Source organism: Thamnophis sirtalis, unplaced genomic scaffold (assembly GCF_051295495.1).
Source record: "Thamnophis sirtalis isolate CommonGarterSnake01/CBP01778 unplaced genomic scaffold, rThaSir2_p1.2 scaffold_2, whole genome shotgun sequence".
Lineage (NCBI taxonomy): Eukaryota > Metazoa > Chordata > Lepidosauria > Squamata > Natricidae > Thamnophis > Thamnophis sirtalis.
The window spans coordinates 174,745,585-174,770,247 of NW_028261382.1; positions in this window are offsets into that span (position 1 = coordinate 174,745,585).

Here is a 24,663-nt window from a genome sequence, read left to right on the forward strand (position 1 = left end):
AATAGATCGTGTCCTTCAAGAATCAAGAATCTAGTATTCCTTAGTGTTATCCATTCTTTAACCCACATCAAACTTGCTGCCTGGTGATGTCGTTCCCAATTGGGCAGGCCCAAAGTTTTTTATGTTTTCGATCCATTTTATTGTTGCTAATATTTTTTTATCTTTTCGTTATGTTTTTGTGGGGTGTTTTTTTTGCAATTTTGTCTTTGTGTTCTCAACTTGGTAAGTTGTCTGTGAGATGTAGCTGTTTAGATAGCTGTGAGATGGACAGGTATATAAACTGAATAAACAAACAAATAAATAAACTTGCACTTGTTATTTAATTGTCAGGCTGCACCTAGGATGTTATTGTTAATAATATGTCTTGGAACTAAGATGGGAAAAGATCACTTTCAAAACTGCCATACTTCAGGGAAAACCACCCACAACGTGAACATGTATTCGAACCACCTACGCCACGAACATGTATTCTGGCAACAATGAACTTATTGTCGCCAATTCCCTACCAAATGTTATTTTCCTACGGAAATGCATTTTTTTCTGCCTCAAAGTCCTGAACAGAAAGGCTCCAGATGGCAAGTGCAGTCTATGTGAAGGCCTTGCCATCAAAGGGAGAGACAAGAATGACATGATCATAAGGAACTCAAAGTGTTGCTGAGCTTTTTTTTAAAAAAAAATGTTTTAATAAGCAAAGAACAGCTTGTATGCTTGGATTTTACAGACTATTTAATTTTCGGCTGCAATCAATGAACTCAAAAGTCCTCAGCCACTTAAAGCAATCTCCTCTAACAGGCATCGGGATTGGGGAAATTCCTGAGAATTGCTGCCTTTACAGCCTGGACAATAACCACTCGGGGAATGCCTTGTTGTCGTTTGGAATAACAAAATAACTGCATAAGCCAATATTCTAAAACCTTATTGTGTTACCAATTAACATAAAATTCATCCCCTTGTACCAGTGGTGGGATTCATTTTTTTTTTACTACCGATTGTGTAGGCGTGGCTTGGTGGGCATGGCTGGGGAACAATACTGCAAAATCTTCATTCCCTCCCCACTCCAGGGAAAGGATACTGTAAAATCTTCATTTCCATCCCACTCCTCGGGGAAGGATACTGTAAAATCTCCATTCTCTTCCTACTCCAGGGAAAGGATACTGTAAAATCTTCATTTTCACCCCACTCCTCGGGGAAGGATACTGTAAAATCTCCATTCTCTTCCTACTCCAGGGAAAGGATACTGTAAAATCTTCATTTTCACCCCACTCCTCGGGGAAGGATACTGTAAAATCCCCATTCTCTTCCTACTCCAGGGAAAGGATACTGTAAAATCTTCATTTTCACCCCACTCCTCGGGGAAGGATACCGTAAAATCTCCATTCTCTCCCTACTCCAGGGAAAGGATACTGTAAAATCCCCATTCTCTTCCTACTCCAGGGAAAGGATACTGTAAAATCCCCATTCTCTTCCTACTCCAGGGAAAGGATACTGTAAAATCTTCATTTCCATCCCACTCCTCGGGGAAGGATACTGTAAAATCTCCATTCTCTTCCTACTCCAGGGAAAGGATACTGTAAAATCTTCATTTTCACCCCACTCCTCGGGGAAGGATACTGTAAAATCTCCATTCTCTCCCTACTCCAGGGAAAGGATACTGTAAAATCTCCATTCTCTCCCTACTCCAGGGAAAGGATACTGTAAAATCCCCATTCTCTTCCTACTCCAGGGAAAGGATACTGTAAAATCTTCATTTTCACCCTACTCCTCGGGGAAGGATACCGTAAAATCTCCATTCTCTCCCTACTCCAGGGAAAGGATACTGTAAAATCTCCATTCTCTCTCTACTCCAGGGAAAGGATACCGTAAAATCCCCTTTCCCTCCCCACCCCACTAATCTGCTTTCCAGCTTTGTTCTGCTCAGGGCAACAGAAGAAGACCCAGCCGATCAGCTGGGACTCGAGAGGCAGCATATAGATGGAGGGGGGGAGGTGCGCAGTCAGAGGTGGTATTTGCCGGTTCTTCGAATACTCGAAATTTCTGCTACTGGTTAGAACCTGTCAGAACCGGATGAATGCCACCTCTGCCTTGTACAGAAAATTTTTTGAAACCCACCACTGCTCCCTATGATCTTTTTTCCTCTCCTCTTACATTGGTAAAGAATTTTTACTAGTTTTCACTGCAAAGAATTTACTCAAGCTTTTGTGCAAGTTGTTCCTCTTCATGATATAACTTTTGTTGTAATGTTTGCTTTGATCTTCAACAATATGCTGTTTCAATAAAGAAGATCTAGGAAAATCTAGCCTGCCTCAGAAGTAACAGCTGAGCACTTGTGACTGTAAAAACTCACAGATGGTATTTGTTATTGTAACGAAGCCCATCGTTTTGAGGTCAGACAAGTACAATTCATATCAGTAAACTAGATATGAGAATAAACGTCTGAATAACATACAGTGATGGAACTATCGTGTAAGTCTTCCATTTATCTTAAGAAAATTTATTTGATATGTATTTTCATGGATTGTCACATGGAAAGCCAGATGTTTACATTGGATTTGGCATTTTATCCAGAGGTGGGTTCCTACCAGTTTGCACCTATTCGGTAGAACCGGTTCATCAAATCTACCGAACCGGTTAGAAGAGGTTCCACCAGTGGACCCGGAAAGCAGGCCACACCTACAGAAGAGGTTCCAAAAAATTTTGAAACCCACCACTGCTAAAGGGTTAGGGGTGCAAGGATCTTGTAACTTGACAGCTTTAAGAGTTGCATGCTTCAGTGCCAGAGTTCCTGAGCCAACGTGGCTGGAGGAGGAATTCTGGGAGTTGAAGTCCACAAGTCTTAAAGCTGTCAGGTTTGAAGACCCCTAGTTTTTTTTCTAAAGGGTTTGGGGTGCAAAGGTCTTGTAAATTGACAGCTTTAAGACTTGTGTGCTTCAATGCCAGAGTTTCTGAATAGCTACTTGGACTGACCGAAGTACTAATTCATAATTTCATATCCGGTCACATGGGCGGCAAGCCACTCCCATCCGGTCACATGGGTGGCAAGCCACTCCCACAAAGGAGGCCACACCCACAGAGTAGGTTCGAACAATTTTTGAAACCCACCACTGAGATATGGTCATTATTGATGGGTTTTTAAGCTATTTCCATTGTTCAATTTTGTCTTTAGCATTTTTCACATTCTTTAAATGTATTCTTTATTAATTACATTTTTAACTGTCATGCTTGATGTTATTTAAGTACAAAATGCCCATAAACTTCATTCTGATGGCTCCATTCATCACTTCAATGTTATAACTGTTGGTGATTCTAGCCCAATTTATTACTACCGGAGTACTTTTCTCTAAACCAAACTCCATTGCTCTATCTGTGCTAAAAAAAAAAAATTACGGTATTTGTCAATGACTCAGATTCCATGTCTGATTTTCCATAAAATTTCAGATCACCCACATAAAACCAATATAAGATTTTTAATTAGCATTTTTGCTGCTTGGTAGTTAAGATTTGTTTTCTTCTAAATCATTGAAAGTGTGATCATTGCAGTGACAAATTATAAGGGTGATAATGAGTCACCTTGGAAGATGCCTCTCCTAATGTTGACAAGCCCATATTTTTCACTTCCAGCCATCAATTTTGTCTTCCATGTTTATTATTTTTTCTATAAATGTTTTAATGTTTTACTGACATCAGTTGTTTCCAAACATTTGAGGATCCAACTATGTGGTAATGAATCAAATGCCTTTTTATAAACCATCTAGCACATATGTAATTTTTTTTAACTTTTGCAATTTCCAAACCTGTTTTATCAATCAGAAGATGATTGATAAATCATCTCCCTTTTCTTTCTATTCTACTGGAAGGGTGCTATTTTCTTCTAAATAATCCTGGATGTTGCCTATTATTACACTCATGAGTAATATAAATATTGTAAGTAAGTATGTTATGGCTGGGCCTGTAATTTCTTGGTGTTGTCCCTTTCACTGAGTCTTTTTGAATCAGATAAGTTTAGGCATTTATTAACCAGTTGCTAATATCTCATTTACTTAATACTTCATTAAGCTATTTTGCTATAAATAGATTTAAAACAGTCAGATAGTTGAGCCAAAAGCCTTGCAATTGATCATTTCCAGGAGATATTCAGTTTTTAATCTTTTTCAGTCAGTTTTTAACCATTACTTCTATTATTATTATTATTATTATTATTATTATTATTATTATTATTATTATTATTATTATTATTATTATTCTTTTTGGATAGAGAGATGGGCAGCATATACATTCAATAAATAAATAAATAAATAGTTCTTCCATTTGATTTTTACTAAGTTTATTTTCAAATTCTTCAAAATTGAAGCATTTTTATTATAGCTTTCTTGAGTTTCTATCCTTTTAGTTTGGTTTCCCATTGTTGGAATTTCTATTGGTATTTATATTTCGGTAGAATTGCCTCTGGTTTGATTGAAATAGCTGGTTTTGTTTAAATTGGATAATTTATGCCTCATAGCATTCCGTTTTTCTCAGAGATTGCTGTTATTTGTTGCTTTATAATTTCCAAAGCTCCTTCAGTTTTCCTGGTGCCAAGCCAATATTTTTTTAATTAGGCTTGTCTTGATCATTACGTTCTTCAGTGTTTGCTCTTTCATGTTCTTTAAATTACTTGCGTGTGATTTTAATTTCTATATTTTGGCCTCCAGTCTGATTTCTCACTTTGGGGTTGAATATGATTTTGCTTTTCTAATTTCAGTACCCAGATCTTCTGTAACTACCAGTGCTACACTGTAAGCAAGCTGATTGCTCAAGCTGGTTTCCTCAAGTATTCTATTATTGGTTTTTTGGTTTTCCATTTTCTCAGTTTTCTGAATCTTCCAGTTCTGAACCCTGAATAATGTATTTCCTTTGCTTTTCCAATTGTTGTTCAGTAACATTTGAGTCTAGATAAATTATTTTCTGATGCTCAAACATTCGCTTTAAGCATTCCCAATTTATTATAGCAGGCCACAATGTTGTGTGCTTCAGACACAGAATACATTTGACTTATGTGTAGGTTGTGTGTTGTTCTTTCAGTAATTTGACTGGGCTACACTTTGGCTGTTGAGCCATAGTTCCTGAATCCCATGCCCAGTTGTTGACAGTTGCCCAGGAACTCTAAATATGACACGGTCCTTGATGACACAGGCAATGACCAATTGCGCATAGGATTCCTTTTCTGTTTTCTCACCATAATGCATCCTGCAGGGTGACCCTTCCGGATAGAAGCATAGCTCTCAATCTAGCATAGCTCTCAATCTGTATCAATCTGTAAGGCTGTATCAATGCACTGATTATAGCACCTACTTAGTGTGATGGAGACAACATTGTGCTGGTTTCCAAAATACTCTCTAGATTAGAAATGTTAATTACCATACAATAGTATGATCATGCTTGGGATACAGGGGTGGGTTCCTGCCAGTTCTAACCTCTTCTATAGAAGAGGTTCCACAAATCTACAGTACAGTTCCTGATGTACGCATGCACAGAGCTGCCAGAAGAAGGAAACATTAAGGAACAAGGGCCTACTTGGAAGTAAAGGCACAGGTGGACAATGAATGACCCCTCCCAGAGGAAATAAAAAAGGAGCCACAGGGGAGTGGAGTTTGCAGGAGACAATCAGTTTGCTTAATTGGTTCGTGACTCTCCGAGACTCTTTGCCAAGTTTTCCAGATATCGGCCTGTCAGCTCTCCAAGCCAGATAAGTTCTGTGACTGTAAATCCTCCCTTGAAAGACTTTGCTGGATGTGAATGAGCAGAATTCACAGTAAATTAATAAAAGGTTTTTTGTCGGGACAAGGAGTTTGATTCAGGCTCTTGGGAAACTTCGGTCAGAACAGGGGGAACCCAAGAGAGAGGTCATTAGTCTTGAGTTCCTTAGCAACCACAAGAGATCTAAGCTTAGGCATCTTGAATTCCAATCTTCTCTACTTTGCTTTGACCGTTAGTAGTTCAGGAGTTCAGGAGAAGAAGATATGATAATACCTTTTTAAAAAGATAGACGGCAAAAGAAAACAACATCGCTATACAAAAAGTGATATACACCTTCGGTAGAACCATTGCAGAGGAACAGTGCCAACCATCTAAAATAGTTCCGCATTTTTTAAAAAATGCTTTGTTTTCTGTTAGCAACCAGACATGTGACTGTGAAACACCAGTCAATGAAACCACAACAGTGATCGGATCAATGATGTATTAAAGCGTGGGAAATTGCACTGGCAGAGAAATGAACTTAGAAACAAAAATGCTTTAAACACCCTATAATGAAAAATAAATTTAGTTAAATGTGGGCAACGTTTGTTATTTATTTCAATAAGATCTTTCTGGAATGATCACCTAATGACAGTTTGATTCTAATGTATTAAATGCTGATGGGTCACTGTTCGGCTGAGATTTATTTATTCATTTTACAGCATTATATGCCTCACCGATCCCTTCTCAGACAATGAGACCATTATAAAACAGATCATAAAAATGAAAAATAGCAAAATCAACAAAAAGCCTTTCATAAAACACAATAATCAGATCTCATATACAGGAGCCATCAAAAAATCCCAATCTAGGCGCAAATGCCTTGGTGGGAGGGGATGCTTTTATAAATAACATCTCTTTTATACAGGTAAAGAAATGGAGCCCTTCTAATTTCATAGGGCTGGATTAAGCCTATCTCTGTTCACCTGTTTGAAACATACTTTCCCAGATGGAATGCATAAGACAAGGAGACGCTCTACATGGGACTGCCCCGGAAGAGTGTTCAGAGGCTACAGATGGTCCAGAATGCGGCCGCGCGAGCGATATCGGGTGTACCTAGATACACCCATGTTACACCTATCCTCCGCGAGCTGCACTGGCTTCCCATTGGTGTCTGAATGCGCTTCAAGGTGCTGGTTATTACCTTTAAAGCCCTACATGGCTTGGGACCTGGATATCTGCGGGACCGCCTCCTGCCACATACCTCCCAACGACCCATAAGATCTCACAGGCTGGGCCTCCTCCGGGTGCCGTCGACCGGCCAATGCCGGCTGGCGACCACTCGGGGGAGGTCTTTCTCTGTAGCTGCTCAGGCCCTGTGGAACGATCTGCCCACGGAGATCCGGACCCTTCCCACTCTCTCGGCCTTCCGAAAAGCCACTAAAACCTGGCTGTTCCAGCAGGCCTGGGGCTGTTGACCCCAAATGAGGTCCAGCCCCATCTAGAACTGAATGTATGGTGTGTTGTTTTTAAATCTATCTTTTCCTTTTTTCCTATATTTTAGTTTTGACTTCATTTTTGTATTTGTAAGCCGCCCGGAGTCCTACGGGATTGGGCGGCATATAAATTTTATTAAATTCAAATTCAAGACCTTATTTAGAATGAAGGTTTTTATAAATAAAAATGATCCAAAGCCAGCTGGGTGTTCTGGGGTTACTCACTCTATCCCTGGCGAATTCACCTCGCAGGATAATGTTATGACCTAGGCTTCCCCAGTCGCACAATGCCAAGTCCTCGTCCTGATAAGCCCCTTTTATTTAATTTACAGTGAATTCCTCTCCAGCAAAGTCCCGGCCCACAGTCTTTCAAGATAGTTCACAATGACTGACCTTTATCAGGCTTGGAGAGTGGCCAGGCTGATATCTTTCAGACGTCGCAACACTTGGCAAGAATGCAGGAATGAACTAATTGTCTCCTCCAAACACCCCTCCCCTTTTCCTCCTCTTTGATTCCCTATGGGAGGGGCCATTCACCACCCACCTGTGGCTTTACTCCCAAATCGATCCTTGTTCCTTAGCTGTTCCCTTCGTCTGGCAATTCTGTGCATGTATACACTGGGAACAGGCTCCAGCTGTTTGTCTGAGTCGCTGATGTCTGACTCCGTAGGCAGCTGATAACTATCAGACGGCCCTGGACCCATCCGTGCCTCCGACACATAGCCCTCATCAGAGCCTTCCCCAGACTCCAGGACTGGCCCAGGTTCCTCCCCAACCTCCTCCCTGTCTGAATCTACTGCCAGCTCCTTTGGCCACTGGTGGGCCAAAACAGATAGTGGTTGTTGGGGGATTATCGCTGCCTTGAGTTATTAATAAAAATAATAAAAGCAGGAATTTAAAATTCTAAAACAGTGAATAGAGGATATTATAGATGACCACCAGAAATTTGAACTGTACCCCAAAATCTATTTGGATTAGTTATCAAGTACAGCTAAGGATATATCGGCAGCAAGAGCAGCAGAAAGTAACCATGTATGTTAAATAGTTGGAATCTATTGATATTGCCAATAGATTCAGGAAAGATAATCATTGTAATCCAGACCAAAAGGATTCATGCATATTTGAAAATGTTTCAGATTAAAAGGGCTTCAGAGTTGCTATCACACATACAGTTTTATAGCAATAGCAGTTAGACTTATATACCGCTTCATAGGGCTTTCAGCCCTCTCTAAGCGGTTTACAGAGTCAGCATATTGCCTCCAACAACAATCCGGGTCCTCATTTTACCCACCTCGGAAGGATGGAAGGCTGAGTCAACCCTGAGCCGGTGAGATTTGAACAGCCGAACTGTAGAACTGCAGTCAGCTGAAGTAGCCCGCAGTACTGCATTTAACCACTGCGCCACCTCGGTTCTTGAGTTTTAAGCCTTGCCATTTAAAGCCGGACATTACATTCTGTAAAAATGTAGATTAATTATTGTACTTAATGAATGACTATTTTGACAACTGTCGCTTTAACATAATCACACTTTAAAACTGACATTCGTTCGTTCATTCATTCATTCATTCATATATTCATTTAATTTATTACAGTCAGCCATCTCGCTTTTAAATAACTCTAGGCAGCTTACAATATAATACACTATATACAAAATAAAAATAAATTAGCATTAATAATATCATTTGATGTTATTTTTCTCCACATATATGTGCTCATTTACTTAATTGGGGCAAAGAAGAGAATGAAGCAGCAACTGAGCACCAATTAAATAAAGCGTTAAACAAAAGGGACATACTATCCCATTTTACAGCTACAATCTGTCAAAAAAATCAAATAATATTATTTTTCTCAAAGCTTTATGGATGACAATAACATACTGCAAGAAACTGAAAATAGAATGAACCTTTCTTGTTCTTGCTTAAGAACTAAATTATACTTCTCTTCCATCATAACTCATTTCTTATTCAATTGTGTAACACTTAAAAGTTATTTTTCCTTCTTTCACTCACCCCAAATACCAGTTCTGTGTTGATACATGAGAGAAAATTATTCATAATCTAGATCTAACATAAGCTTCTGAAATATATATATATATTTCTTCCCTTACCTTGTCCCATTAGCCAAAAGAAGAGCAGATCACTAGGAAAAAATTACTGGCTTCTAATTTTCTTGCAGTGCAGAAAGTTGGAAGGAAGTGAACATTAGATGATCAAAACTTGACAAGAAAAGTAAGCCATTGAATCTACCCAAAAGCTACATAAAATTTATTTGTGGACATCAGAGGTGGGTTCCTACTGGTTTGTACCGGTTCAATAGAACCGGTTGATCAAATTTACCGAACCGGTTAGAAGAGGTTCCATCAGTGGACCCGGAAAGCAGGCCACATCTACAGAAGAGGTCCCAAATTTTTTTGAAACCCACCACTGATGGACACAGCCTAATCCAAAAAGCTAGTATAAGATAAATGGGAATAAGCAACTGGTTGGTGCTGGCAATACCAAAATAAGGAGATTAAACAATTGTGTAATGTTTTTTTTTAATTTCCTGTGCTGGCAAAATAATGCTTGGGATCATCTAAGGATTAGATCCCCACACGGAAAAAGTGATGCCAGATATTCAAGCTGACTTGGTCACATGGCTGACAAGCCACTCCCACCCAGTCACATGGCTGGCAAGCCACTCCCACAAAGCAGGCCACACCTACAGAAGAGGTTCTAAAACAAAATTGAAACGCACCACTGTGAAAGACCAAGTAAGGAACAGGTCATCATGGAGAAAAATCTCACTGTATTAATTACTAAGAGTCAACAACAACTTGATAGCATGTCATCATCATCATCATCATTAGCTCCATTTTCTTTCTTTATCTTGACCCCCTTTTTTCACTGACCATAAACTACTTGGCACAGGAAATTTAATTACTTGTTGTTGTTTTTTAAAGCACCACGTGGACTGAGGCATGCCCATAAGAAAAAGAAAGAAGGAATTATAAGACAGTGTATGTAGTGCAGTGGTTGGAATATTGAACTAGGATAAAGGGAGATTCATCTTTAAGTCACCATCCTACCAAATGAAACTCCCTTAATGAGTTGGAACAGTTGCTATTTCTCAGTCTGGTCTACTTTATGGAATTGGTGTGGCCATATAATTTGGGGACAAGAGGGGGAATAATGTATTCTGGGCTTATGCTTCCAGAGGAGAAAGGAGATATAAAGATAGGTAATCAATAAATATACAAAGGAGTGTGTGAGGTGCAGCCTTGGCTATAATATCTACAGTTGCTTTCAAAGTGAAGGACACTGGGCGCGCTTAGCAAAGTGTGAGTCCTACTCTTCTGATGCCATGTTTAAGGACTTAGTAGAGTTCACTTGAGTACAATATGCCATGTCCTTTCCCGATTGAAGCTATTGGTAATTAAGCTTAATCAACCTCTGTTGGGAGAGAGTACAGGTTCTCTCCGTCCCCATCTTACTGCTCAGGAGGAGAAACCAGATTATCAAAATATGTTGCAAGTAGAATATGCTCTGAAAAAAAAATCACCCCGTTGTCTGTTCAACTTATCAAAGTTTCCTTCCAGCCTCTGCTACCAATTGTTCTGAAATGGGCTTCTCGGAAACCATTTTTGCTATTTCTTCTTTGTGGCAATAGGGTGATTGATTCCTTTAGAAACGTTTATCTACCTGTTAGAAGAGCAGTTCTTGGAAGGTGATTCACTGTTTAATCACCAGCTGTTGCCAGCTAGTCTCCTGGCCCAACCACAATCACTCCAACACACCTACTAGAAAAGTAGGTGAGATGTTTTATTATTTCAACGGCCTCATCGCAGAACATTCCATTGCTACAAGACTACATGGTATATTCCATCGAGAAAAAGACATAAGGAAAGCGAAGAGTTGCCAGGAGGGTTCTCCTCCCTTCTAACTCATATATAATTTGAATATTAGTTCTTTGGGGTGCAGGAGTTGTATAATGCCAACAGTATGCTCTTCGTACTGAATCCTTTATGGAACAGCAGCCGTGTGAGTCAGAACGCTTCAACCCTATAATAAAAAAAAACTTACAATCAAGACCATAATGTAATAAGTGCTTAATTATATAGGTTTGCATTCATCTTGTTTTGTTATGCTTAAAACTGTCTAATTGCCCAGTCTGGTGAGACACTATAGTACCTACTCTTTCGCCTTGGGGGTGAATTTGCTTCAAAAAAATATTTATTTCCTTGGTGGTTTGTTTGTCTGCCTAATATGTTGCTCCATTTTCATAGACTCCTAGCTGCTCGCAATTAATATGAAATTAAAGCATAGAAAATCAATAACATCATCATAACAAGCAGGCCCTAATGTGGCACCAGGGCCCCACACTTTGAGGAAAACCTCAAGATTATCTAATGGTCCTGCAAAGTGGCAAGGCTAAGACTTAATTGTTTACGCAGCAGCTACTTAAAAACCATACAACATTTTTTTTGACATTATAGCGCTTTTATGCTTAGTAAACAGGATGCAAACTGAATTGAATTGAATTGAATTTATTATATTTCTATGCCGCCCTTTTCCCCGAAGGGGACTCAGGGCGGCTCACAACCCAAGTCAAGGGGTGGGGTACAAATAAGGAAAAAGAACACGAACAAAACAATACCACAATTTAAAACACACAACAACCATACCGTTCGAGGGGGGACAAAAGCTCATTAGCCCCAGGCCTGTCGGAACAGCCAGGTTTTAAGGGCTTTGCGGAAGGCCTGGAGGGTGGTGAGGGTCCGAATCTCCACGGGGAGCTCGTTCCAGAGGGCCGGAGCAGCCACAGAGAAGGCCCTCCTCCGGGTGGTCGACAGCCGGCATTGGCCAGTGGATGGAATTCGGAGGAGGCCTAATCTGTGGGATCTAATGGGTCTATGGGAGGTAATTGGCAGCAGGCGGTCTCTCAAGTACCCAGGTCCGATACCATGTAGGGCTTTAAAAGTAATGACTAGCACCTTGAAGTGTATCCGAAGACCAATAGGCAGCCAGTGCAGCTCGCGGAGGATAGGTGTGACATGGGAGTACCGAGGTGCACCCACAATCGCTCGCACGGCTACATTCTGGACAAGCTGAAGTCTCTGAATGCTCTTTAAGGGCTGCTCCATGTAGAGCACATTGCAGTAGTCCAGTCTTGAGGTCACAAGGGCACGAGTGACAAACTAAGACACATCAGACGAGATTACTTCAAGGTCCACTAAGGAACACTTTAAATCACGGATAGGGAATTTGCTAAATCCTCAACAATTCTCTGCATGCTGTGAGATTAAACTTCCCATGATCCTTTCCTTGCTCTAGCTCCATGATGGCAAACCTATGGCAAGTGTGCAGGAAGTGGCATGCAGAGCTCAGCTGATGGTCATTAGGCTCCTCTCCAGACTATAAAACAGACTGCTTGTGCCACGCCCTTCTTGCAGAAGTCAACGCTTTGACTAAAGAGAAACAAACTTGGCAGGCTGGATTGCTGCCAGAGTTTGTCTCAATTGCTGCCAAGGTTTGTCGGCCTTGCTGCCAAGGTCCTTATCTGTTTGTTTACTTGGCTTTCAGCCACCGAAAGTCTGGTCTTGTTATTAAAGGACATTCTTATTAAGCGTGTCTCGGCTTTCGTTACTGGATGGAGGTGGGGGTCTGAACACTGTTGCATTTAGGGGAAATCCTTTAACCCATACAAAGCCAAGATCATTTTCCAAGTTATGAAACTTTATTGCTAAGCTGATTCACGCCTTGTTGTTTCTTTTCTTAAAGCACTATTAAAATTGATTATCCTTGGCTTCCTCCTTCATCCAGGCTCTAAGCTCTATCTTTAACTTGTATAACAAAAACAAAATAACAAACGAGCTGGAAGGAGGGAAGATTGTACATAAATACATAACAAGGTGTTTTGTCTTTGGGCTTAGAATTCTGACTGTTAATACCGCAGCTGCTGGATCTAGTGTAGCCCTTGGCAGAGTTTCACTCTCATTCAGTAATGTAAGAAATAGCCTTAGCTACTTTTCTTACGGGGACGTGGTGGTTCAGTGGCTAAGAGGCTGAGCTTGTCAATCAGTAAGGTTGGCAGTTCGGCGGTTCGAATCCCTAGTGCCGCGTAATGGAGTGAGTTCCTGTTACCTGTCCCAGCTTCTGCCAACCTAGCAGTTCAAAAGCACATAAAAAATGCAAGTAGAAAAATAGGGACCACCTTTGGTGGGAAGGGAACAGCGTTCTGTGCGCCTTCAGCATTTAGTCATGCCGGTCACATAACCACGGAGACGTTTTTGGACAGCGCTGGCTCTTCGGTTTTGAAACGGAGATGAGCACCACCCCCAAGAGTCGGGAAAGACTAGGACATATGTGCAAGGGGAATCTTTATCTTACTTTTCTTACTCATGTAGACTTCGGTATTTCGAAGAGCCGAGAAGTCCTGGTTTAAATCCCATTGCAGCCTGAACTCACAGGCAAGTTAGTGCAAGCCACAATATCTCAGTTTCCACCCCTTAAAATACAGATACACGAATATTAGCCTCCATCACTAAGGAAAAATTAGTAGACAATTCCTTCATGACCACTACCATTAATAGCAATAGCAATAGCAGTTAGACTTATATACCGCTTCATGGGGCTTTCAGCCCTCTCTAAGCGTTTTACAGAGTCAGCATATCACCCCCCACAGTCTGGGTCCTCATTTCACCCACCTCGGAAGGATGGAAGACTGAGTCAACCTTGAGCCGGTGAGATTTGAACCGCCGAACTGCAGATAACAGTCAGCTGAAGCGGCCTGCAGTACTGCACCCTAACCACTGCGCCACCTCGGCTCTTTAATAGTGGGGCCATTGGGAACAGTGTCCTGGCTAATGAAGCATTTTATCCCCACCTGTAAATATTAAAATTTAAAGATTAAAATCAGCTGTCAAATTTGAGAATAAGAATGACAGGCTCTATTTAAAAAAAAAACAGCTTGCCTATTGCAGTTTTACACCCAGCCAAAAGAGCTGTTTTGAAAGCACAATTTGACTTCACAAGGAGTTTTCTTGAATCTGCTCTTCAAACATTTTATTTCATTTTCATTTTCCTTTATACAATCTCTTAAATACTGTGCAGTTAAAAAGAAAGAAAAAAGCAATAAACACAACTCATAACACTTCTATCCTTCATACACCCTTCCTTCTACCCCTCCAACTTTCATTTCTCCCCTCCGACAATCCCCTCTTCTACTTCCCCTCCCCCTCAACCATTCCTTTCTCCCCTTCCCACCATCTCACCCTCCTTACATTCCCTTCTCACTCCCTCTTCATTCCTCCCTCTTCTTTCCCTCTACTCCTCACTTCGGTGTATTATTACTATTCATTGGTCGAGTTTTCTTGAATCTGGTTGACTTTCTCTTGATCACAATCACTTTCTAATGACTGTATAAAGAATCTGCTCCTGCCCAGGATCAAAAACCACGTCATCTGAGTAAGGTTTGAGATGTTTCATGTTCAGTAGTTGGTGGGAAATTAGGGGTTTGAACTGGCCCTATATGACTTGAAACAGCACTGCGCTGATATCAACAGAAGTTATTTGAAAGCCACATTTTCATTTGGGGAACATTTTTTCCAAGAGAACTCTCTGATGAGGGTGGAAATTTAACGCTCCCCTCTAGACGTTGCCAAACCATTAACATCACTCCAGATTGCAATCAGTTTGCAATAGCCTCCAGCTAATATAGGGCTATATATATCACCACCACACCACCAAAATTTCATGAAGATAAACAGAAATTTTAAAAAAAAAAACTTTGTGCATACCATGGTAAATTCTGACATTTGCATTGTGGTTAGACTTTATTTCTTATTAACATTTACTTGTTCCACAATTATTACAAAATTCAAAAAGGTTTTCCTTGGTCACTTTAAAAGAAATATTAATGCCTTAAATTTATATTACCATTCAAATTTTTTAAAACCCTTTTAAGTCACTGCAAGAGAAATTTCAGTTCACCGACAAAAGGGCGAATGACAAAACCGCGGTCGACTAAACCGCGGTGACAAACCCGCGTGTTCTAAAGCGCTCCGATGAATGAGCGTTGAATCGCGCCGACAACAGAGCAGTGACAGAAGCGCGCTGTAAAACTAAACCTAACCTAAATCTAAACCTAACCCTAAATGTAACGCTAAACCTAACCCTAACCCTAACCCTAACCCTAAACCTAACCCTAACCCTAACCCTAACCCTAAACCTAAACCTAACCCTAAACCTAACCCTAAACCTAACCCTAAACCTAACCCTAAACCTAACCCTAAACCTAACCCTAAACTTAACCCTAAACCTAACCATAAACCTAACCCTAACCCTAACCCTAAACCTAACCCTAAACCTAAACCTAAACCTAACCCTAAACCTAACCCTAAACCTAACCCTAACCCTAACCCTAAACCTAACCCTAAACTTAACCCTAAACCTAACCATAAACCTAACCCTAAACCTAACCCTAAACCTAACCCTAAACCTAACCCTAACCCTAACCCTAAACCTAACCCTAAACTTAACCCTAAGCCTAATCCTAAACCTAACCCTAAACCTAACCCTAAACCTAACCCTAAACCTGACCCTAAACCTGACCCTAAACCTGATCCTAAACCTAACCCTAAACCTAACCCTTATCTTAAGTTAAATCGGCTTTCTGCCGACGCGCTGTTGTAAAGCACCCTTCTGTCTCCGCGCTGTTGTCGCCGTGCTGATGACGTCGCGGTTTTAGCGACGCGGTTTAGTTGGGCCCGGTTTTGTCGTTCGCCCTTTTGTCGGGTCACGGAAATTTCCACTGTCCAAAAGCATAAAATGGCAATTGTGCATTAGCAATACCTAAAACTACCAAATCGCTGTCAATATCGATATTTTGGATAATTCTAAATCTATAGTGGTTTCATAACCAAAGAGAAGTATTGCTAAAGAGGTTGTTTCTTTTTTTGCAAAAACTTTGACATAAATTAGAACAGCTAATATTTTTTTTTTAAAAAAAACCAGTCTTGCATAATATTATGTAAAATCTCAGGATTTTGAGATGGCACGAATTCAACAAAAGGTTTTTCTCATGTTGATTGTCAGCTTCGTTATGACGGATGTGCCAAATGACACGAGCAACGTGCCAATTTTTAATGAGCTTCTCCCACCACTGTTTCATTACCCACAAGTTTGTTGGTGCAATTGTGGGAAGAACAATCAAATTTAAAACACTTCAACCTAAACTAATTTATTTTTTTAATCCTTATATGCTAAGGTGAACTGCTTTCTTTAAGAAATGATGCTTTTATATATACATTCTGAAACTCCCCTCCCCCTTTTCTCCCTTCCCCCTTCTATATGGGTGCAAAAACACAACCTGGCAGTTGTATTTATTTATTTTTTATTTATTTATTAGACTTATATACCGCTTCATAGGGCTTTCAGCCCTCTCTAAGCGGTTTACAGAGCCAGCATATCGCCCCCACAGTCTGGGTCCTCATTTCACCCACCTCGGAAGGATGGAAGGCTGAGTCAACCTTGAGCCGGTGAGATTTGAACCGCTGAACTGCAGATCACAGTCAGCTAAAGTGGCCTGCAGTACTGCACCCTAACCATTGCGCCACTTCAGCTCCTTGTACTGATGCCAGGCAGAAAATCTATGGTGAGAGCTTCAGAAGATGCAGACAAGCCAAAATAATGTTTTTTCCTATTGATAGATAGTTCATCTGCTCTCTAATCTCGCCCATCACCAAAGAGACACTCTAGTCCTACTGATTGAGGCACAAGGCTAGAGAAACGGGGAGAGACTGTGAGTTCTAGTCCTGCCATGGGCACGAAAGCCAGTTTGGTGACTCTGGGCCAATCACTCTCTCTCAGTCCAGCCCGCTCACAAGGTTATTGTGGTCTGGGAAATCGGAGGAGGAAGGAGTGTTACATATGTCCTCCACCTTGAATTGTTTGCAAAAAATAATAAAGGCAGGATATAAATTAAATAAGGAAATAAAAGTTCTTCCTCTGTGTTCTGTAGGTAGCTAGCACCCACCCCTATCCTAGACAAATAAAATATTTTAGGAAATATTAAAAACGCAGAATATTTCCCCTAAAAGGGAGACAGAAACTCACCCCCAACCCACAGACCTTTGCCAATGGGCCATTAAGGTGTGGACCAGTCTATTCTACATAACAAAGAACTTGGCACTCAGGTCAGCCTACAGAGTTGGTGACAACCAATCAGAATACAAGCTCAAATTCAAGGCCCAACAGATGGTATAAATCTCTTTCTCTCTCTCTGTCTCTCTCTCTGTCTGTCTGTCTCTCTGTTTCTCTCTGTCTGTCTCTCTGTTTCTCTCTCCGTATGTGTGTGTGTGTGTGTGTGTGTGTTTGTGTTTCTCTCTCTCTGTCTCTCTCTCTATCTCTGTCTGTCTCTCTCTCTCTGTCTCTCTCTGTGTCTCTCTGTTTCTCTCTCTCTCTCTGCCTCTCTCTCTGTCTGTCTCTCTCTCTGTTTCTCTCTCTCTGTGTTTCTCTCTCTCTGTGTCTCTGTCTCTCTCTGTCTCTCTCTGTGTCTCTCTCTGTCTGTCTGTCTCTCTGTCTCTCTCTCTATCTCTGTCTGTCTCTCTCTCTCTGTCTCTCTCTGTGTCTCTCTGTTTCTCTCTCTCTCTCTCTCTGCCTCTCTCTCTGTCTGTCTCTCTCTCTGTTTCTCTCTCTCTCTGTGTTTCTCTCTCTCTGTGTCTCTGTCTCTCTCTGTCTCTCTCTGTGTCTCTCTCTGTCTGTCTGTCTCTCTGTCTCTCTCTCTCTGTGTTTCTCTCTCTCTGTGTCTCTTTCTGTCTGTCTCTCTCTCTGTTTCTCTCTGTGTGTGTGTGTGTGTGTGTCTCTGTCTATCTGTCTCTCTGTCTCTCTCTCTCTCTCTGTTTCTCTCTCTCTGTGTCTCTTTCTGTCTGTCTGTCTCTCTATCTCTGTCTCTCTCTGTGTCTCTCTCTGTCTGTCTGTCTGTCTGTCTCTCTGTCTCTCTCTCTCTCTCTCTGTTTCTCTCTCTCTGTGTCTCTTTCTGTCTGTCTGTCTCTCTATCTCTGTCTCTCTCTCTCTCTCTCTCCTCTTTTTGAGCTCCTCTCCACCATTAAAACCATCTTTCCAAACGAACTGAACCCAGATGGACATTTCTTTCATCAGTTCCACACAGACATACTAACTTTGGAAGTTAACACTACTTAATAAGTGACAAACTGGACTGCTTGCTGGAGAGGAATGGTATAGTGAGGTGGAAAAATCTCCCTCTAGAAAAAAAAAAAAAAACACTGCAGAAATGTTGTGAAATGTCCTGACATTGAAATGATGGATGAGGCTGTTCCTGAAGATAGATAGATAGATAGATAGATAGATAGATAGATAGATAGATAGGTAGGTAGGTAGGTAGGTAGGTAGGTAGGTAGGTAGGTAGGTAGGTAGGTAGGTAGGTAGGTAGGTAGATAGATAGATAGATAGATAGATAGATAGATAGATAGATAGATAGATAGATAGATAGATAGATAGATAGATAGATAGATAGATAGATAGATAGATAGATAGATAGATAGATAGATATATGTAGGTCTCTAGTTGTTCGGGTTTTCTCCCGCGTAGAATTGGAGATGTCTTGGCGACGTTTCGACGAAGTCTCATTCGTCATCTTCAGGCGGCTTCAGACTACTTCAGGTTTGGTGTTTCCAGGAGTAGTGTGACCAAGACATCTCCAATTCTACGCGGGAGAAAACCCGAACAACTAGAGACCTACATACTAACACCCGCGAAAACCTCAGAAAACATATATATATATAAATAAATAATAAATAAAGGGAGACTAGTATAGATCTATTTCAAGCTATTTAGCTCTCATCAGCTAGCCATACCCTATGTTGGGAATCGAACCTGTGCTCTATTATATATATATTTGCCATGGAGGAAGAAGCAGAACTTAAGTACATAAAAGTTGACATGATCTTCCCCTGCTTACTTCATCAGAAGAATATGGGGCCAGGGAACATGCCAACAACACTGGGGGGAAATTAGCCACGAGGAAAGCACTCAGGAAGGCTAAAATCAAAGCTTCCCCACCTTAAACGTTTTTTGTGTGATTGTTGTTTTGCAACGCAGGCTGTTATTTATTTGTGAATTTGATCCAAAGATTGAGGTGCTTAACTTGTGGTCTTCGTCTATATTTTACTCAGAATTCTCTCTCAACTGCCTCTCTAAAAATAGGCACGGGGTGCGGTGGGGGGGGAATACAGCACGCTCGATCTCCCCCCCCCACCTACCTGCAACTACAGAACGAAAAACACCTGGAAATGCAAAACAGTTGCTGGAGGCAACAATAAGACTACCCACATTCGTCATCTGAGAAATAAATCTTTAATGCCATACATGTGCGCACACATCAGCGTACTATCGCACATACATATATTATACACACAGTACATATATCAGTGTTTCTCAACCTTGGCGACTTTAAGTCCCATGGACTTAAAGCAGAGCTGGCTGGGGGAATTCTGGGAGTTGAAGTCCATGGGACTTAAAGTCGGCTGGGGGATTCTGGGAGTTGAAGTCCATGGGACTTAAAGTCGGCTGGGGAATTCTGGGAGTTGAAATCCACGGGACTTAAAGTCGCCAAGGTTGAGAAACACTGACATATATTATGCAGACGGAGCACATCGGATTTTATCTGTTTTTCATCAGCTGGGCTTTTAATACAAGAAGTAAGCCCGTCTCTAAGACAAACAGGGGAGCAGCATTTGTAGGAAAGTTCCAGCAGATATCAAAAAAAATAAAAATAAACCCACCACAGCTGGCAGTTATTTCTTTTTCCTGCTGTCTCCTCGTCCTCCTCCGCGAATGCCCACGCCTCTTTGCTGAAATGTGGCGTAACTTCTGCCCACAGTTGAGGTGTGTGCGTTTCTGAATAAACGTCACATCAGTTTTATCAACTCTAGAAAGCTCTTTTGCTCAATTGTGTCAGGCCCAAATTCGCCATTAAGGACGTAGTTCAAACACTCTTACCTTCGTGCCTGGAATTGTTAAGAGAGAGAGAGAGAGAAAAAAAACACAATTAAGCTGTGGTTTTGGCATAACCCTTCAATTAGAACTTCTGCTGGAATATGGCTTTTTTTCTGACCAGAGCTGTCTCATTGCTATCTCCATTTTATTTCCACCTCAGTGCAGTGTCTTTGTGGGGTGCTGGGTTTCTGCCTCAATAGCAATAGCAGTTAGACTTATATACCGCTTCATAGGGCTTTCAGCCCTCTCTAAGCGGTTTACAGAGTCAGCATATTGTCCCCACAGTCTGGGTCCTCATTTTACCCACCTCGGAAGGATGGAAGGCTGAGTCAACCTTGAGCCGGTGAGATTTGAACCGCCGAACTGCAGATAACAGTCAGCTGAAGTGGCTGCAGTACAGCACTCTAACCACTGCGCCACCTGGCAGTTCCTATCAGGGACGTGCAGTCAGGGGAGGCAGAGCCTCACCAATGTCATCAGGAAAAGAAAAAAATATGTAAAAGGAAAAAGGCAAGAGCTGAGGTCAGGCTGAGCTAGTTGCTGCCAGAGTCACCATGAATGACTCTGCTTAGTGCTTAACTGTTTAAAAAAGCCTCTAAAAAAGCGCCCTCTACAGGAGGCGGCAGGAGAACGACGTGCCTCACCTACCGGTGCAACTTTGTGTCTGTGTGTGTGTTTGTGTATGTGTCTGTGTGTTTGAGAGAGGGGGGAGGGAGGGAGAGAGGGAGGAAGGAGGGGAAGGGAGAAGAAAAAGAAAAAAGAAAGAAGGAAACTTATTTAGCAAAGGAGAAAATGTAATGTAATGTTGTAATGTTTATTGCATTTGTATGCCGCCCTATCCCTAGAGACTCAGGGCGGCTAACAAGCAAGGGGGAAGGGAAATACAAACAAAAGACAAAACAGGCAAGTTAAAAACAGAGCAACAGTCACAACAGTTTAAGTGGGGCCAGGAACTCATCAGCCCCAGGCCTGCCGGAACAGCCAGGTCTTAGTGGCTTTGCGGAAAGCCGGAAAGGTGGTGAGGGTCCGGATCTCCACGGGGAGATCGTTCCAGAGGGCCGGAGCAGCCACAGAGAAGGCCCTCCCCCAAGGGGTCGACAGTCGACATTGGCTAGCTGATGGTATTCGGAGGAGGCCTAATTGGTCGTAGGGAGGTGATTGGCAGGAGGCGGTCTCTCAAGTACCCAGGTCCAATACCATGTAGGGCTTTAAAAGTAACGACTAGCACCTTGAAGTGAGTCCGGAGACCGATCGGTAGCCAGTGCAGCTCGCGGAGGATAGGTGTAACGTGGGTGTACCGAGGTGCACCCACAATCGCTCGCGCGGCTGCATTCTGGACAAGCTGAAGTCTCCGAATGCTCTTCAAGGGCTGCCCCATGTAGAGCACATTGCAGTAGTCCAGTCTTGAGGTCACAAGGGCACGAGTGACAAACTAAGACACATCAGCCAAGATTACTTCAAGGTCCACTGAGGAACACTTTAAATCACGGATAGGGAATTTGCTAAATCCTCAACAATTCTCTGCATGCTGTGAGATTAAACTTCCCATGATCCTTTCCTTGCTCTAGCTCCATGATGGCAAACCTATGGCAGGTGTGCAGGAACTGGCATGCAGAGCAATCTCTCCTGGTACACCAGCTGGCGCGGCCGCATTCTGGACAAGCTGAAGTCTCCGAATGAAAACAAATGCTGTCGCTTTAAATCGGAACTGAGCATGCCTGGCTGTGGAATTCTGGGAGTTGGCTGGCTCCTCTTGGGTTATCCTTGCTCAGATTTAACAATGCATGGCTTTCACCCAGACACTTCAGACCATAACTACTATTCAAACATGCTGATATATATGAGTCATTTCAAAGTTTCACCACACGCAATCATCTTTATATAATTTACTCCTTAGTCATTGTCTAGTCACATAATGTAAATGGGAATGTGCATGTTTGAAAAATAAAGAAGTAAATGGCTCGGGAGGAATAATTGCTTTCATAAACCTGCCAATAAACAAAGTAAGCTAATAAACAATTTAACAACCCCGGCTGCATATATTTTCTAAAAGCCTGCGAAAATAGAAGCAGCAGCAGAATTAGCAAAGAGTGTGACCCCACTTTCTTTAATCTGTTGTCCTCTACATCAGCAAGACCCTTCATGATGGGAGCCGAAATCCAGCACATCTGGAAGGAAGGACACCACAAAGCATTATCTGCAGCAAAACACGATCAGGCCAAAATGATTGTGTTATTCCCATATCATTCCCTCCCATAACTGCCATTCTTTATGTAAAGCATGTAATGGTATCATCACACAGGTGCCTCATTTGTCTTCCCCTTCAAATTATCTTTGTAGGTGCCCATATTTTTTGGGGGGGGGGGTAGGAAAGTATTGCACAAAAACCGGTTGCAGGATTTGAATTATTTATATACTCTGCAAAATTCTAAATGCTTGCTCACGACAGTATGGCACAGAAGGATCTTGACAAACTTGAACATTGGGCTCTATTGAACAAAATGAAATTCAATGGGGAAAAGAGTAAGGTCCTACATTTAGGCAATAAAAACGAAATGCACAGGTACAGTGTAGGTGGTACCTTCCTCAACAGTAGTAACTGTGAATCGGGGATCTTGGAGTCCTAGTGGACAACCATTTAAATATGAGCCAGCTGTGTGCAGCAGCTGCCAAAAAAGCCAACACAGTTCTAGGCTGCATAAACAGAGGGATGGAATCAAGACCACGTGAAGTCTTAATACCACTTTATAATGTGTGACTTGGTGGTCATGTGACTGGGTGGGTGTGGCCAACGCAATGTCACTCAGGTCGATGGGCGCTTCGCCTTAGCTGTGACAATGTAATAAGGGTTAACCGGAGAGGCAGTTTCTGTAAGCAGGTCAATAAAGATGAGGCTAGAAACAACACCAGAATGTTTCCTTCCTGCCTTCCTTACAGGATTAGCCCTGTAAAGTGGGAAAAAACAAAAGGAGATTTCTTCCAACAACCGGTTCTCCCAACTGCTTAGAAAGTTAACAACCGGTTCTCCTGAATAGGTGCAAACTGGCTGAATCCCACCATTGCTATGACCTTACAGTAAAGATAATGATAGTACTCGTGGTTTATGCTTCCTCTCTGGGCTACCTTGAAGGGCTGATAGGGACCGGGGATAAGGGGGAAGACTATTTTTTTTAAAAACACATTTTGGTCTCGAACAATTTTCAGCTATAGAAGCGATGGGAACAGATGTCATAACTTGCTTGCTCAGATATGTTGGATGAGAAGCATCGACCTGGAATGGAGCAGTCTCAATCCCTCCGGTTCTGTTCATTACAAATTATAATTTAATGGCGTTTTATGAAGGGATCCTGGGAATCGAAGGCCGTCACAGAGCTTTAATTCTCATAGTGTCATCCAGCTATGCTCTACTTTCCATCACCCATGTTGGATGGAAGAAATAGGAGCTGTGGATCGGTATGTCTGGGGGGCTTGGGTTGAGAAAAGATAAGAGTAAGTCATTTGCATGATTTATCATTGCAACATAGCCATGTTAAACGTTCATCCCATGGGAAAAAAACTAACAATAAGAGAGAAATGCAATGTAATCACATCTGATCCTTTTGGAGCTACAAAGTGATTGTGCAGGTCCAACGTGATGCAAACAGAAGCATTGAATGCATCCTTGAAGTGTCGTTGTGGCCCTTTGAATTTCTGCAATGAGAAGATATAATCTGGCCTGCAATGCAAACATCCCCATTTCCATTTCCCCTCTTAGTGGGACCAATCTACTCACACTTGTTTACCATCTCCAAGGCAAAGAGCAATAATACTTGAGGCAAATTCTGTGATGATTAATTAGCCAATGTTTGAACAAGGCTTTCAACACCGAGAGGACATTTACTACACCAGTTAAAGCATTATTAAACAAAACCAGTTGTCACTAATAGGCAGATTAGGCTGATCACTGCGTCTTATTGACACGGGGGACAGTTACAAATAATTGGCTCCATGAAGTCTGGCCCCTGGGGATCCACAAGACAAATTAAGGAGCAATAAAGGAGGCAAAATATGATGCTGGATTATTGAAATTCAATATTGAATCTGTTTATTGGGCCCTCTGAAGCTCACAACAATTTCCTTTCTGAGATGCGCTTGGTTAGAGAGCAAATAAGTTTCATTGATGTTCTTCCCACTCCTGCATTTTATAATTGCTACTATTAGCCTGTGTGCTCATAAAGAAAAGAAAAATATTCTGAATGGTCCCATGGCCTCAGTACATTGAGTCTGGAATTAATGGGCTCGCTAGCCGTTTTCCTTCTGCCTACAAGAATTTAGAAGTTCCCTACGTCTAGTTCATCAACAGATTGAAAAGACAGATAACTTCATCCTTGTTTCCTCCTCCTGACTTAAACTAATTTCCAAATTCCAGGAAAAATTCCAAGGAGGTAATTATTTTAGTCTGTTGCATTTCTAAGTGGAAT